The sequence below is a fragment of the Sinohyriopsis cumingii genome, chromosome 2 (genome assembly GCF_028554795.1).
Source record: "Sinohyriopsis cumingii isolate HCF-2022 chromosome 2, ASM2855479v2, whole genome shotgun sequence".
NCBI classification, from domain to species: Eukaryota; Metazoa; Mollusca; class Bivalvia; order Unionida; family Unionidae; genus Sinohyriopsis; species Sinohyriopsis cumingii.
Window position 1 is genome coordinate 115,544,615 of NC_142962.1, and position 14,965 is coordinate 115,559,579.

Genomic DNA, 14,965 nt, shown 5'->3' on the forward strand with positions numbered 1-14,965 from the left:
AGTCGCAAGAGAGGCACTTCGGCCAGGACGCAACCTTACACTCGCAAACCACGATCTGCCACGGCAGTGACTGCGTCTCCGGCATCCTCACGTTTGTCCACTTCTCCGTTGATGACACCAGGAACTGAAGAGTACTTGGAGACGTTGATCACACCAAGAACTTCTCCGTTGATGACCCCAAAAAGAACTTCCCCAGTGGCAGACCCTCCAATTTAGTGGCAGTGGCTGCTGCTCACAAAGTACCTTCTCCCAAAATCAAAGTCCATGAAAGATCGGGCATGTTACAAAGTTTACTGGATTTGTCCAAGCAAGAACTGGCTCGATTTAGTCCGTTGCGTACCCCTGCACGACGTGTCATGCCTGTCCTCAAACTGATACGACGTAAAGACAATCAGTGGCGACGCGTTCCAGTATAAAAAAGACCTGTGACCAAGTCGGGGGTATCTGGTTTTTTTTGGTGCTCCTGAAGACTCAAAGATGTCACCCTCCAGAAAACGCCAAGGAAAGAAAAGAAAAGGACTACCACCACGTTTAGTCAAACATGGGGACCTGTTATCTGTCCTGTCCAAAGCTTCTCCACCTCCACGAAAAAAACTCATTCAATCGGCCTCCAAAGAGGTCATCGATACCGTGTGCGAATGTTGTTTGAACGTTTTGAAAGGCACGATCCCTTTGTCCAAACACCAGAAACAATGCTTAAGCAAACATCGTCACGTTCTTCGCCAAATGGTTCGAAAGAAAATTCCCATTCGTCAAAAGAAGATGTTAGTGCAACGTGGAGGCATTTTGCCTCTCTTGTTAGGCCCCATACTGAAAGGAGTCTTGGGAACCATGTTGGGAGGACTGGTGGGAGCAAGATAAAAAGACCTTCGGAAGTCCCAAGATCTCAGAATCGACCCCTGACAACCCCATGGAAGGACGAAAACTAGCTTTAGTGCCTTATAAACGATGGATGGAATACCATCGGTGGCAAGAACAACGCACCCCGCATTTACCTCCCAATCCCCATTTGAGCGAGATGTCCCAGTTACAACACGAATTGCAATCCTTGATGGATCGCCAAGATTTGTCCGAAACAGAAAAATCGCAAAAGTACGGTCAACTCTTGCAACGACTGCAACTCTTTCACCAGAAAGCTTTAGACGAAACAGCTCTACCCACTCTGAAAGATTTTAAGACCTTGATGAAAAGTCCAGCACCATCACCAGTACCAGTACCAGTACCTTTACCACCAGTACCAGTGGTCAAGACAGAAAAAGGAAAAGAAGAAGAAGAAGAAGGGTTTCAAACTCCACCAGAAAAAGTACGCAAGTTAACAACACCACCTACCTCCAGAATTGGATGGATTAAAAAGATGATGGCCACCCCTTCTTCATCACAAGAGAAAAAGAAAGTGAAGACAGAAGTGAAACAAGAACCGATATCCCCCGCTCAGACATCCTCCTCCTCCTCTTCAACACCTATTGCCGGTCGCACACGCAAGGCATTGCAATCCAAGAAAGTACCCCAAGAGAAAGAGAGTAGCCTCTTCCAAGAGTGGGTGCCTTATTAACACACCAACCAACCAACACAAAAAATATAAAAAAAATGGAAAAAGTCTTAGCCAGCATTTACTACGATCCCTCGCATCCTGCAGGTTACGCAGGAGTTCAAAAATTGTATCGTGCTGCCAAAACTCGACTGAAAAGTCTCCATTTACCTCAAGTGCAACGATGGTTACAAGAACAAGCTACCTACACTTTACACCAACTCATTCGACGCAAGTTTGCCAGAAGTCGCACCCGAGTGGAAGGCATCGATCATCAATGGCAAGCCGATTTAGCCGATGTCTCTCATTTGGCCAGCTACAATCGTGGCTACAAATATTTGTTTTGTGTCATCGACGTCTTTTCCAAATTTGCCTGGGTCGTGCCCTTGACTTCCAAATCCAGCATCGAGTTAGTGCGAGCCCTGCAACAAGTGCTGAAACAAAGCGGTCGTCACCCTCTTCGATGGCAAACGGACAAAGGTACCGAATTTTTGAACCAAGCTTTCCAAAAAGAATTAAAGAATCGTGACATTCATTTTTTTACCACCGAGAATCCCGAAACCAAAGCCAGCATCGTGGAACGTTTTCAACGCACTTTGAAAGAACGCATGTGGAAATATTTTACGCATCACCACACTCTGAAGTACATCGACATCTTACCGCACCTGGTGCAAGCGTACAACCAATCTTACCATCGAAGCATCGGACGTGCCCCGCAAGACGTGACTCCCGACAACGAAGTGTTGGTGTTTGAGCGCCTGTTTGGTACGTTCCCGACGAGGGCTGTCCCCAAGAAAAGTGGAGAGTTGGTCGTAGGAGATTGGGTGCGCATTGGCAAAACCAAACGCACTTTCGACAAAGGTTACTTACCTAACTGGACGACCGAATTGTTTCGCGTCACTGGACGAGTGCATGGCCGTCATCCTACCGTCTATAAATTGGAAGACATGAACGGAGAAGTGCTCAAAGGAACGTTTTATTTGCCCGAGTTACAACGTGTCACCAAAAAAGAAGACGACGTGTACGACATCGAAAGCATTCTCGAACGCAGAACCCGTAAAGTGGGCAAACGACGTGTCAAAGAAGTCAAAGTACGTTGGAAAGGATATCCACCCAGTTTTGATTCTTGGATCGACGCTTCGCAAGTCATCGACTATTAAAAGAAGTGACCATCATGCCCTTTCACACAGCAGACGCAGCTACGTCGACCACTCCTCCTTCACCTAGTTCTTCTGTGCAAGATTTACAAAAACATCCCTTGTGGGTGTGGTGTGGAGAACGTGTGCCTAAAACGCAAATCGTCTTTTTCTGCCAAATCTTCGTGGTGTATTGTGTCATCGGGGCAGCCATTGCCAATTTGAGTTTGCAACAAGGAGACAAACAATTGTGGACCATTTTATTGAGCAGTTGCATCGGTTACCTGCTTCCCAATCCCTCCCTGAAATTCTCCTCGAACGGGAACCACGGGAACCTTGTGTCCAGTGCCAGTGCCAGTCACCACTCCAACAACAATCACAACCAAAACCCCATTTTGGGCGGAGACACGCCTCTGACGTCCAGTAACCCCTCGGACAGCCACAGAACTCTAGAATTATGAGTCACGAAAACCAATTTTACTTAACCTTACCCAGTGACAGTTCCATGGAGGTGTTTCCCCACAAGACGTTGTGCTGTTACACGGCCAAATTACCTCAGGCCATCCCCTTAGATCACGAAGCCCATTGGGAAGTGGCTTTAGTAGAAATGATTCACCCGACCCAAGTCCTCAATGTCCTTCCCAATGAAAATTTTTTAAATGTGGAAGTTCATGACGAGCAATTGCAACATGAGTTGGATAAGAAAGTCACATATGACAAGAAAACCTATGATGACAAAACTCAAAAGTGGACCTACCACTTGTTCATTCCCCCAGGCTATTATTTTAGTGGTCAACATTTGGTCAGCACCATAGCCACCAGGTTTAATGGCGTGTTTGGGAAAGCTTTGGAGAATGTCGACAAAAGTGTCACCATGGAGTACCACAAAGTAGCTCGTCGCTTCTCAATGAAATTTGAGCGGAGTAAAATCATGTCCATTTTATTTTGTCCTGAATTGTTTGACATGTTGGGCGGAGACATGAAAATGAGAACGAACATACTCAATAACAACGAATTACCCATCGTTTACGACAACGAATCTTTTAGCAAGTTATTTCGTACCCCAGTAGAACTGAACCAAGGACTGAATTTGATGTTCGTGTATTCCGATGTGGTGGAATACAACGTGGTGGGACACACCTCCGTACCGTTACTGCGTGTCATTCCTTTCAAAGTGGATTCTGCCGCAAACGCTGACGAGGAAGGTGGAAACACTTACCACGTTCACCACGAATTTGTCCATCCTCACTATTTGCCGGTCAGCAAGTCGTATTTGGACACGGTCAACATTACTATAAAAGGAGATTTGGGACAAAATATTCCATTCACCAAAGGAAAAGTCACGGTGAAACTCCATTTTCGAAAACGGTTCTCTCACGACTCGTAAGTCATGTATCCAGTGTACCGAGGGGTTGCACGACAGCGAGGACACGGTTTAGGAGATATGTTAAAATCGGCCTTTCGTTCGGTGGCCCCGGTGTTGAAACCGATGGTGACACGCGGATTGCACGCCTTGAAAGATGCGGCACTGACACAAGGCAAAGAATTTCTCCAAAATGTCATCATCGACAAACAAAACCCTAAAGAAGCCTTCATGAGGGCTGGCAAAAATGTCTTGCTGCAAACGGGCAAAGACATTTTAGGCCGACGAGACACACCTATAAATGCCCTGCACGCTACCGAATCAGGCATTCAGCAAGGACAAGGCAGAAAGAGACGACGCAGAAAACACCCTTTCACCAGACTTCAAGCTAGAAAGGCAAAGAAAAGAAGAACCGTTCGAGACTTAGACGTTTTCGATTATTGAAACACAGAAAAAAAATGATGCACCGAGAGTCTTGCGCTTGTTCCAAGACGGAACTGGACCTGTTTGCCATGCCACCCACCATGATGACGATGCAAGAATCCCAATGGGTGGAATTTCATCCCGTCTCCTCGTTGACGGAATCAGCTCCCATCGAGTTTGAAATCAAAGGACAGCCCGAAGATTACATCGATCTAAATAGCAGTTACCTGTATTTGAAAGTCAAAGTGAGCAAAACGGACAACAGTAATCCTGGAGCCAATGATAGGGTAGCGCCCGTCAACAATTTCATGCATTCCTTGTTCAGCGAAGTGGACTTGTACTTGAATAACAAACTGGTCAGCAGCAGCATGGATACTTACCCATATCGTGCCTACTTGGAAAATCTCTTGACGTACGGAAAAGAAGCCAAGAATACTCATCTGGATGCTTGCGTGGTATGGAAACCTGACACGGCCGGTGCAAACACGTTTAACGACACAGCCCTGACAGAAGACACCAATGATCACAATGTGGGGTTTAACACATGTAGAACTAAAATTCTGCAAGGGCGAAGTTTAGAACTGATGGATCGTTTGCATTTGGACATGTGGTTACAAGAAAAGTATTTGCTGAACGGGGTGGATATCCGTCTGAGACTGAATCGTAGCAGTGCCGCTTTCCATTTGATGGCTAATGCCAATGAATACAAAACTATCATTCAAGAAGCCAGACTCTACGTGCGTCGTGTGGAAGTGTTACCTAAAGTGGGAAACGACGTCAGTCAGACGTTGAGCAGAACCACCGCCAAGTATCCGATACGAAGAGTGGAAGTGAAAACCTTCACCATTCCCACTGGACAGCGATCCATGATCGAAGATCATCTGTTCCAAGGACAGTTACCCAAACGTTTGGTCGTTGGTATCGTCAGGAATTCATCTTTCAATGGAGTACACAACGAAAATCCTTTCGAGTTTCAACACTTTGGCGTGTCCAAGATCGAAGTCAGTCGCGACGGCAAGGTCTTGTGTACCCGACCCTTTGAGCCTAACTTTACCCAGAACAATTACTTGAGATCGTACTTGTCCCTGTACGAAGCCACGGGACAGTTAGGAACCAACACCAGTCACGGCATTACGTACGAGGATTATGCAGGAGGCTACGCTTTGTGGGGTTTTGATTTCACTCCAGACCAAGGCAGCGACGAGGGACATTTCCACCCTATAAAATCCGGACAGATTCGTGTGGAAATTCAGTTTGCAATCCGAGACCCTGTTAATCCAACGTTGAACGTCATCCTGTAATCAGAATTCGATAATACCATAGAAAACAACAGTTTGAGAGAAGTCATTCTAGATTACTAGAAACCATGGAAGACTGTTATCCCTCTTTACCTAGTGGAGAAACTTTGGAGATGGAATGTGAGGAAACTGTGGAAGAAGAATCCCAAGACAAAGACGAAGAAGATATCATGATGAAGTCAAGATGGCCAGAACAAGAAGCCCATTTAGTCTCCTGTTTTGCCAAACACTTGGTCGAAAAAATGACCGAATTGATCAAAAAAGAGTGCTATGGATGTCAAAACGATCATCCCAGTCAAATTCAACGCGATAAATGCCTGATGTTGAGTCAAGAAGAAAAATTGGACGAGTATCTGGACGAGGCTTGGAGTCTCATCTCGGACGAAGACGTGTTGCAGCAGTGGTATAAAGACTTGCGTGAACATTCTTGTCCACCATTAACCACTCAAGAGATCCATCGTATCGAAGCTGTCCTGAATCAGAGTGAGGAGACGAAACGAAGAAACGGTTATTTGTCAGACATTTTCAAGCAGAAAGTCAGGATCGAATTGACAACTTATTATTACCTGTGAAGAAGAAGAAAAAAACCACACACAAATCAATGGATACTTGGGAACTTTATTACCTTTTGAACCACAGTTCGTATACGGCTTCTTGGAATCCTGTCGTCTGTGCTAAAGATGAACTCCCTCATCGCAAACCTAAAGATCACCAAGCTTACGTGATCAACACGGACGACAGTCATCTCCCAGGAACCCACTGGGTAGCCGTCTACTTTCCTCAAGAAGGATGTGTGGAATATTTCGATTCGTACGGATTGCCCCCTTTGGAAGACGATATCATCGACTTTATGAGAAGAAATGCTCAGACCACCCGATTCAATAATGTGAAATTACAAGGCACAGATTCCTTGGTGTGCGGACAATATTGTGTGTATTTTCTGCATCATCGCAGCCTGGGCTATTCCTTAGAACATTTAGTGACTCATTTTGATCCTCGTTCTTCTTCTAGAAACGATGTGAAAGTAGATCGATGGTTTTGTGACCATTATTCTTATCTTTTGTCTCAAGCTAGGAAACGTAGTGTCAATCAATGGCCTAATGATTTCCAACAGTGGAAATCACAATTTCATTCACAACGTTGTCAGCCCTGTTTAAAGTAGACTGTATTTGAAGAAAAAATGTTTGATGTTATCATGTTGGATTATTGTTTAAAAAAATGTTAGAGTTGTTGTTGGTTAGTGTTAAGTGATTTTTGAATAAAAAATGTTGTGTTTTGAAAAAAATGCCTTTGTGGTTTGTTTAGCTATAAGAATGTTGGATTGATGCTCTTTCATTTCTTACTATCCCTCTCATAACACTCAGTGAACGTTGTGACTCGAAATTTGTGTGGGGATGTTTTTCTTCACGTCCGCGCTTTGACTTTAAGAACCGGGTTGTTTCCAGTCTTACCATCCATTGTCGACTCATCCTCCTACGAAGATGTGCTCCAAACTAGCTAAGCTCAACGAAGCCTACGTGAATTTGCATAGGGTCAGACACAGTCTGATACCGAAGCCAGAAGAGATAGAGAATGTGAGAATGCTAAAAGTCACTGAAGACCTGATAGAAGAGCTCTTCAGAGAAGAAGTGAACAGGGAAAAAGAAGAATGGACAGAGAAGTACAGACTTCAGAGACAGCAGCAACAGCAGCAACAACAACAACAACAGCAGCAGCAACCTGAACCTGACAGAGGCTTTGTCGATTGTCGTATCGACACCAAAGAGTTCTTCTTCTCTTTCCGAAGAAGCAGACCTATTGCCAGAAAGTCTATCCTCAGAGGACATCGCATTCTTAGAAACTAAAAGATTGCCATAGCAAACAAAAAACAGCAACAACAAAAAAAAACAGCCCTTTTCAGGGCTACCCCAATACTCTAGAAAAGAAATAACGATCGATTTGCCAATGTGTAGGTAGAGTAGTGTGAATATAAACACTAACTCTTTTTTTAAAAAATGTGAGGGTATGTGTTTGTGTTTGTAAGTGCTCACGTACGTTGGTATGGATAGTAGATTAAAATGATGTCTTTTTTTTGGTGTTTGAGGTGAATATTTGGGGTTAGATTGCATTGCTTTGCGTATGTGGATAGTCAATTGAAGTGATTGATGAAAAATTTTTTTAGAATAGGAATGGGTAGCATAAAAAGTGAGTGAGTGTTTCTTTTAGGTCCGCGCGTTGTTTTTTTTTGGTCATGATCTAGGTAAGATCAATTTTATGTTTTAGAGGGGATGTTTTCCATCACGTCCGCGCTTTCAGTATAAATTGAAACTCGCTCGGTAGTCTAGCTACCCTTGTTGATTGATCAACACAAGAATGAATAGCAGAATAAGCAAACTTCTTGAACTCCAGATACATCTGGAATATGTCAGGCGCCTGTTAAATGAACTGGCCGCGGAGGCTATAGTAGAAGAGGAAAGAATAAAGAAGGAAGAGGAGGAGAGAAGACAGAGGGAAGAGGAGGAAAAGAAAATAGGAGAGAGGATGTCGTACAATATTCCCGAAACAGAGGATTGGGGTGCTGAAGCGAATCATCCTCCCTCTGCGCTCCCCAGAAGAAAGGTGAAAGGAGACTGGGGAAGAAGATGCGTGTGTGGCGCCAGGCCAGGAAGGTGCCATCATTAGATAGGTGCATCTGGAGTTTAAAAAAACAGCCCTTTTAAGGGCTACCCAATACTCAAGAAAAGAAATAACAATCAATTTGCCAATATGTGTAGGTAGAGTAGTGTGAATATAAACACTAACTCTTTTTGAAAAAATGCGAGGGTATGTGTTTGTGTGTTAGTGTTTGTAATAGCTCAGGTATGTTAGTGTGAATAGTAGATTATGGGTTTCTTAGAGTATGTGGAGAGTATAGTTTGGGTTTTATTATATGAAATGAAAAAGTAGGGGATGTTTTCCTTCACGTCCGCGCGTTGTTTGGTCATGATCTAGGTAAGATCAATTTTATGTTTTGGGGATGTTTTCCTTCACGTCCGCGCTTTCACTATAAGAACCCACAAAGTTTGATGTTGGAACCATTCTAAGGAATAACTGAGACAAAATGACTCAAGTATCAGTTCTATTTAATCTATTGAGAGACATCTATTTCTGGATAATGGATGTAGAATATGTTGTAGGAAGAATAGAAGAGGAATGGAGGCATGGAGATATGAAAGACTTTGTAACCAGTCAAGTTCAAGGCCTAAAGACAGCAAGAGATATCATAGCAGGGATGATTGAAGAAGAAGTCAATAAGTCAAGAGGCTTCATTAACCCACCTTACTTCAGAGTGGGAAGTTTGAAGGAAGCACTGGATCATGTCATCCAAGTCTGGTGCTTCCTAGAAAAGATCTTATACTGGACAGAGTGGAGGAATGTAAAATGGGGGTTGGACAAGGTGAAGAAAGGGGAAGATCTGATGAGAAAAGTAATGGAGGAAGAAGTAGAGAAGATTAAAGAGAAATGGAGGGAAGAAAGAAAAGATGTGGAAAACAAAAAGAAAAAGGAAGAGTTTGAGCGACTTAACAACAATTGGATGAAAATCCAAAACAAGTTCCGAGCCATGGGTCACCCGGACTGGATGCCGGAAACAGAAAAGAAGAAGAAGAAAGGAATGATGGACAAAATAAGAGGATGGTGGAAGAAGTTAAGAAGTTAGAAGAAGAAGAAGAAAAACCCGAAGGCCCTTTTCAGGGCCAGCCATATTTCTCGAAAAGAGAATGACTTTTCAATTGCCTACCCTTTTTTTAATTTTTAAAAAAAAAAAAAAAAAATCCCATGTTCAATTCCCCTTGTACGTAAAAGTGACCGACGATTTATCCCCATGTTAATTCCCCTTGTACGTAAAGTGGTATACGATTTTTCGCCATGTTAAATTTCCATTGTACGTAAAGTGGCCCAGGGTGTTTTTTAATGCTAATTCCCATTGTACGTAAAGTGGCCCCATTCACTACTCCCGCCTTCACTACTCAAAGAGTCGAAATATCAGCTACTAATTTAAAATTATCGTACATGAGATTTCCCATGTGTAGAAGTCTCTCACAGCTTCATCGCGACAGCTGTTAAAAATATCTAATCTTCCTTCATAGTCCGAGTCTCGGATTCAGCCAATGTGGGTATGTGAGAAAGCTTGCCAGTAGCTTATCGTGGGTCGGTGGTTCTTTTCGGGTCTTCCCGGGTTCTTCCTCCACCAATAATACTGGCCGCCATGTATAGCCTATCGTGTGCTGAAAAATGGCGTTAAACCCCACAACAACAACAACAACCTTCATAGTCCAAGGAAAAGGGCGTAGGAAACACACAATCAATGCCCGCTACTGCATGAGAGCGGACGGGAGAGTCTTAGACCCAGTAGGTGACAAAATTCCCATTAGACAACATTCTTCTATTGGAAGAGCCCCATAATTCAGTTTTGCCACAGGCGGGGAATGGGGGGGGGGGGGGCTTCCTACGCCACTACCCTAACGGGGAAAATTAAAACTGTATTATTTCCGTCTCTAGATGTATATACGTGGGTTTATTTTGTGTCTCTCTGTCTTGCTTCAAAAAATCCAGGAGAAATAATTTAATTTTCCCAAGCTCAAATCATACCTAACCGGTTATAATCTTTTTTTTTTATAAAAAAGAAGATATTTTCAAATCTTTAATTTGTCCCCAAACTTTGGTTTGAGCTCTGATTTCAGATTAATCACTTTCCTTAAGTCAAGAGAAGTAATGAATTGCCGATATAAATTCTTGACAGCCATTTTCAAGATCATTGTACCTTGCTAAGCAGAACAGTGTTTTTGTATATATATATATATATATATATATATATATATATATATATATATATATATATATATATATATATATATATTGGGTGGGTGGGTAAATATACCCTCTGTATTGTACCTCTTTTATGTGAACATGCTTGTGAATTATTCTCACAAGACTGGGTAATTTACGAAACGTTACAGTAAACCGGTATAGTTTTAAGGTTGATGGTCCTTGCGTTACGTTGATTTAGCATATCGATGATGCGTAAAATCCGTTTTTCAAAATCCGTTGCTATTTTTTATATAGATGATTATTGTATGAAAAAAGCGTACTAATTGTAACGCGTTTAGTGCCAATTGTTAATACAAAATAATTAGATATGCTGGTTCATACTTTCTTTATCCAGAGAGAGAGAGAGAGGGGTCAAATAAATTACCCGTATGTGTTGCGGTATATCAGCATAATGAAAACGTGCGTATTCCAAAGATAAAGTTAGATTACAGTCTGTCTGTGTGAGTGAAGCATTTTACTAGAACTTCGTATAGCGGAAATATCAATGTGAGAGAATATGTCTGAACGAGATGAAAGACACAGTCCTACATCTTAGCTTTGTTATTGGTTCTATCGTATGGACTTGGTCCCTATTTGTCTGCTTCTCTTTAATTGCTAAAATAGTCATGGTAACTTGCAATATGTTATGCAGAATGTGATAATTGTGTTGCCTGTACCTTAGTATTCGAGTCCCCGGTATTGACTCGTCGCAAAAACCAGTGGCGTCGCTAGGGGGGTGCGGGGGGTGCGGACCGCACCGGGTGACACCATCTCAGAGGGGTGACACCAAAATGAAAAATTGCAAATTTTACAGAGCACACACTGCTCAGTCTAGTCGGATTTCAGTCTGGAGGGGTGACACCATGAGTTTACCGCACTGAGTGACACCAACCCTAGCGACGCCGCTGCCAAAACTGAATACGTTTTATTTCATTCACACGAATGTCCATGGATCCATTGATGAACTCGCTACGTAAATAAGAATGTTCACAGCGACATCTTTTGCCGAATACGCTCACCGAGTTATGGTATGAATGATTCGTCTATTAGGTCACTAAATCCACTGTGATATTTATAGACGTGCTGATCTAAAAATAGACTGGAAATACGCTGGGAATTTCCAGTTATTTATAGAAGACTGCAGGGATGTACACTGGATGTAAGTAAGACTCTTGTTTATTTAGAATCCTTCTCGAATGAACATTTGTTTCATAAAATAGTTAATATGGTGTGCAGATGGTAGGCATACAGATTCATTGTTCTAAAAATGTAGTTTAAAGATAGCGAAGACTTACATTTGACTGGAATACACAGACACACGCTCAGTTCTCTTGTAATTCATGTAGAAATTATTACAGTTCATACTGTGTGTCCGTTTACCCTCAGTTGTGTGTCAGAAACTCCGACATATTTAATTTGTTCTCCAGTTCTAACACCGAGGATTATTTTTTCACTCAATTTGACCGTCAGTTCTGACGTCAAGATGATTTTTGTCTCTCAATCTTGCAACTCTGTGCGAAACACTGTCATGGCGTTGATTATTCGCTTGTAAATGTGTGTATTTAAAAAAGGACACCATGGACGAGAGGGATGAATTAACAGGCAAATACATAATCAGGTAATATGTTTAACATACAATTATTATATATCTGGTCAAAATTTAGCCCAATTTTGTTTATATTTAGCGGCGTGGGTTGGAGAGGACATTTCACAATTAGTAAATAATCGTTCGTCTTCTCAACAGCAATATATTTTGGCTATGATACTTTTTTGTGCTGCTTTTTGCGGTAGAACTAGGCCTGGGTGCGTAAATTAGCACTGCATGAGTTGCCACCACCAATTTTCCACCCCCAAAAAGTGATGTACTATTTCTCCACCTATATTTGTATGAGGTGAATTTAGTTTTACCAGGACCAACCAGCCCATCCCTTATTGGCCTCCCGTTTTTGGGAAGTGGGTGGGGGACGAGATATTCTTTTGATTCAAGGCCGTTTTTAATATAATACTCATAAAAGGTCAATACCTGAATAGAAGAGAATGGACCGATATAATTAATTTTTATAATAAATTGTTGCACTACGATCCCCTTTTTAATTTCGCATATTTTTATAACAATAGATTACGTATTCTTATTGTGACATTTAATACTGGAAAAGCTTGGACTCCATTGTATCAATGCATATCAACACAACCGCAGTGATATCAGACTGTTTTCAACACAGCCGAGGCGACGTTTTAAAATAAGATCTTTTCTTATTCGAAAGTATGTTCCCAGTGTATCTACTTATCGTTTGAAGAATATTAATCAAATTTAGCTTCCCCACTTAAAAAAAAGTTGACAACTTATTCAAAAGATTCTAGGATATTCCGATGATACAATGGGCGGATGTGGGTGGTGTTGGGATAGCGAACTGAATCCAACGCCCCTCCCCCCCCCCCCCAAAAAAAAGCACAAACCGACCTGAACTGAACTTACGGTAAGTTTACTTTACAATACAGTCAGACGGTTAAAATTATGCCTTGAAAACATTTCAATTTTAGGAGGTTTCAAGTGCTTCCAGCCACACACCGTCCATATTTTGGGATCCGCTACTGGATAGAGAGAACGTGAATAAAAATTATTTAATAATAAATAGACAGTCATTGCTGACCGCTTCGGTGGCCTAGTGGTTAGAGCGTCCGCCTCGGATGCGGGAGGTCGTGGGTTCGATCCCCGGCCGAGTCATACCAAAGACTTACAAAAACGGTACTAACAGCTGCCTCGCTTGGCGCTCAGCATTAAGAGGTTAGTGTTCGGACCGGTGTCAGGATCATGTGACTGGGTGGGACATCTTGCTACATATCAGCGGCATGATGCCCCAGTGCTAGACATGACTATAAACTGTCACACTGCAGACATCGTAGCGATATGACTGAAAAGTTGTTAAAGCTACGTTAAAAATCAAAATCACACAGTCATTGCTGATATTACTGTATACCGTATTGTATTTATGACCGATCTTTTTTCACGTCTGTGGTTATTTGAATTATTAAATTTATGTTCATCTTATATATGTCACGTAAGGTTGATAGTCTATATAATTACAGGCGATTAGTTTAGTTTTAAAAATATTTATTGAACATCATCAGTCATGCTTATATTCTGCACTTATTTCATTTTAATATGTGAAATAACTTTGTCTGAAACTTATTTGAATGATCACAACGCCAGCGTGTTTATCAGTCAGTTGCTGCATATTCATGAACTTATTTATAGTTATTCCTTCGCCGAACACAAAACTGATTGAATACCATCTTGTTGTTGTAACGGAATGAACTGAATGATTAGGCCTCGGTTTCGACTCCATTTCACACTTCCCTAGTTCATTATATAAAGCGAATCAAAAGACGGTGCTTTTGGCGCGAGAGTATCGGTAGTGGTATTGTGGACTGAGTAGCCACTCCTATGCACAGGTGCTCAGCGCGAGCTTGATGTTAAACAAAACCAATAATCTGAACGGGGAAATAAAATCATACAGAGTGACAAAGTTACCTCAGATTACCCACATAACCCGTGCTGACACAGGACCCTGTCTAAAAGTTAAAATGTGATAGGTTCCTGTGTCAGAACGGGTCACCTGTGTAGAGAAATAGAACACATTTCGTGGTTTGGGCATATATTCGGAAAGAAGTGATCTGATTATAATTCAGACCAACACTGTCCTATAGTATAACGATAAACAACGGTAAAGAATGGTACAGGTGTCTGTTAAATTCAGAAGATTCAAAGTAATTTGTTGCGTAAGCCAAGTTAGTGTCCGATCTTTACGACGTCATTAGTACACGATACTATGCAGGGATGAAGTTTGTACTTTAGAAAAGTACCAAGAGAGGAAATCGGAGTTTCCTTTGATTGTTGCCACCCAATTTATTATATTTGGACATTTGTATTGGGGGTGTAGGATCCGAGTCCATTTCCTATTGAAAAGTTGGACTTCTCAGCAAATAAATCACTTTTCCATCGATTTAATGTATGCACGACTCAACTCAACATCGTTTTAGTTAGCTAGGCCAGCCGGTAAGCGGCCAGTCTGATTAAAATCAAATCTCCACTCTTCTACGCAGAAAAGTGGAGATATGGTTTAAATCAGATTGGGTACCCTATTCGGTGGCGACGTATTCCAACTTTTCGATATTCAGTTTACTCTGACCCTAGACCAGCCAGCTTTTCTCAACCTTTGTTTGTTTTTTTTTTTTGTTTTTTTTTGGGGGGGACTGGCAGTCCAAAAAACAAACAAAAAAAAAAGGTGGAGAACAACTTGCACTTGCTGGTCTACTCTGACCCCACACCCCAACATAATTGTGCAAAGATTAAAAATTATGTGGGATGGGTCAGAGTAAACTCGGATTA

The 14,965-nt window shown here is 42.0% G+C and overlaps 1 protein-coding gene across 2 annotated transcripts in view; it reads left to right on the forward strand.

Moving 5' to 3' along the window:
* Nucleotides 1–11,641: 11,641 nt before the first annotated feature.
* Nucleotides 11,642–14,965, forward strand: part of LOC149805649 (uncharacterized) — a 32,407-nt gene continuing 29,083 nt past the window's right edge. The window contains exon 1 of one of the 2 annotated variants that reach the window (XM_089950301.1): nt 11,642–11,734. The gene's annotated coding sequence lies outside the window, so the exon portion shown is untranslated. The other variant, XM_089950300.1, reaches the window with a different exon arrangement.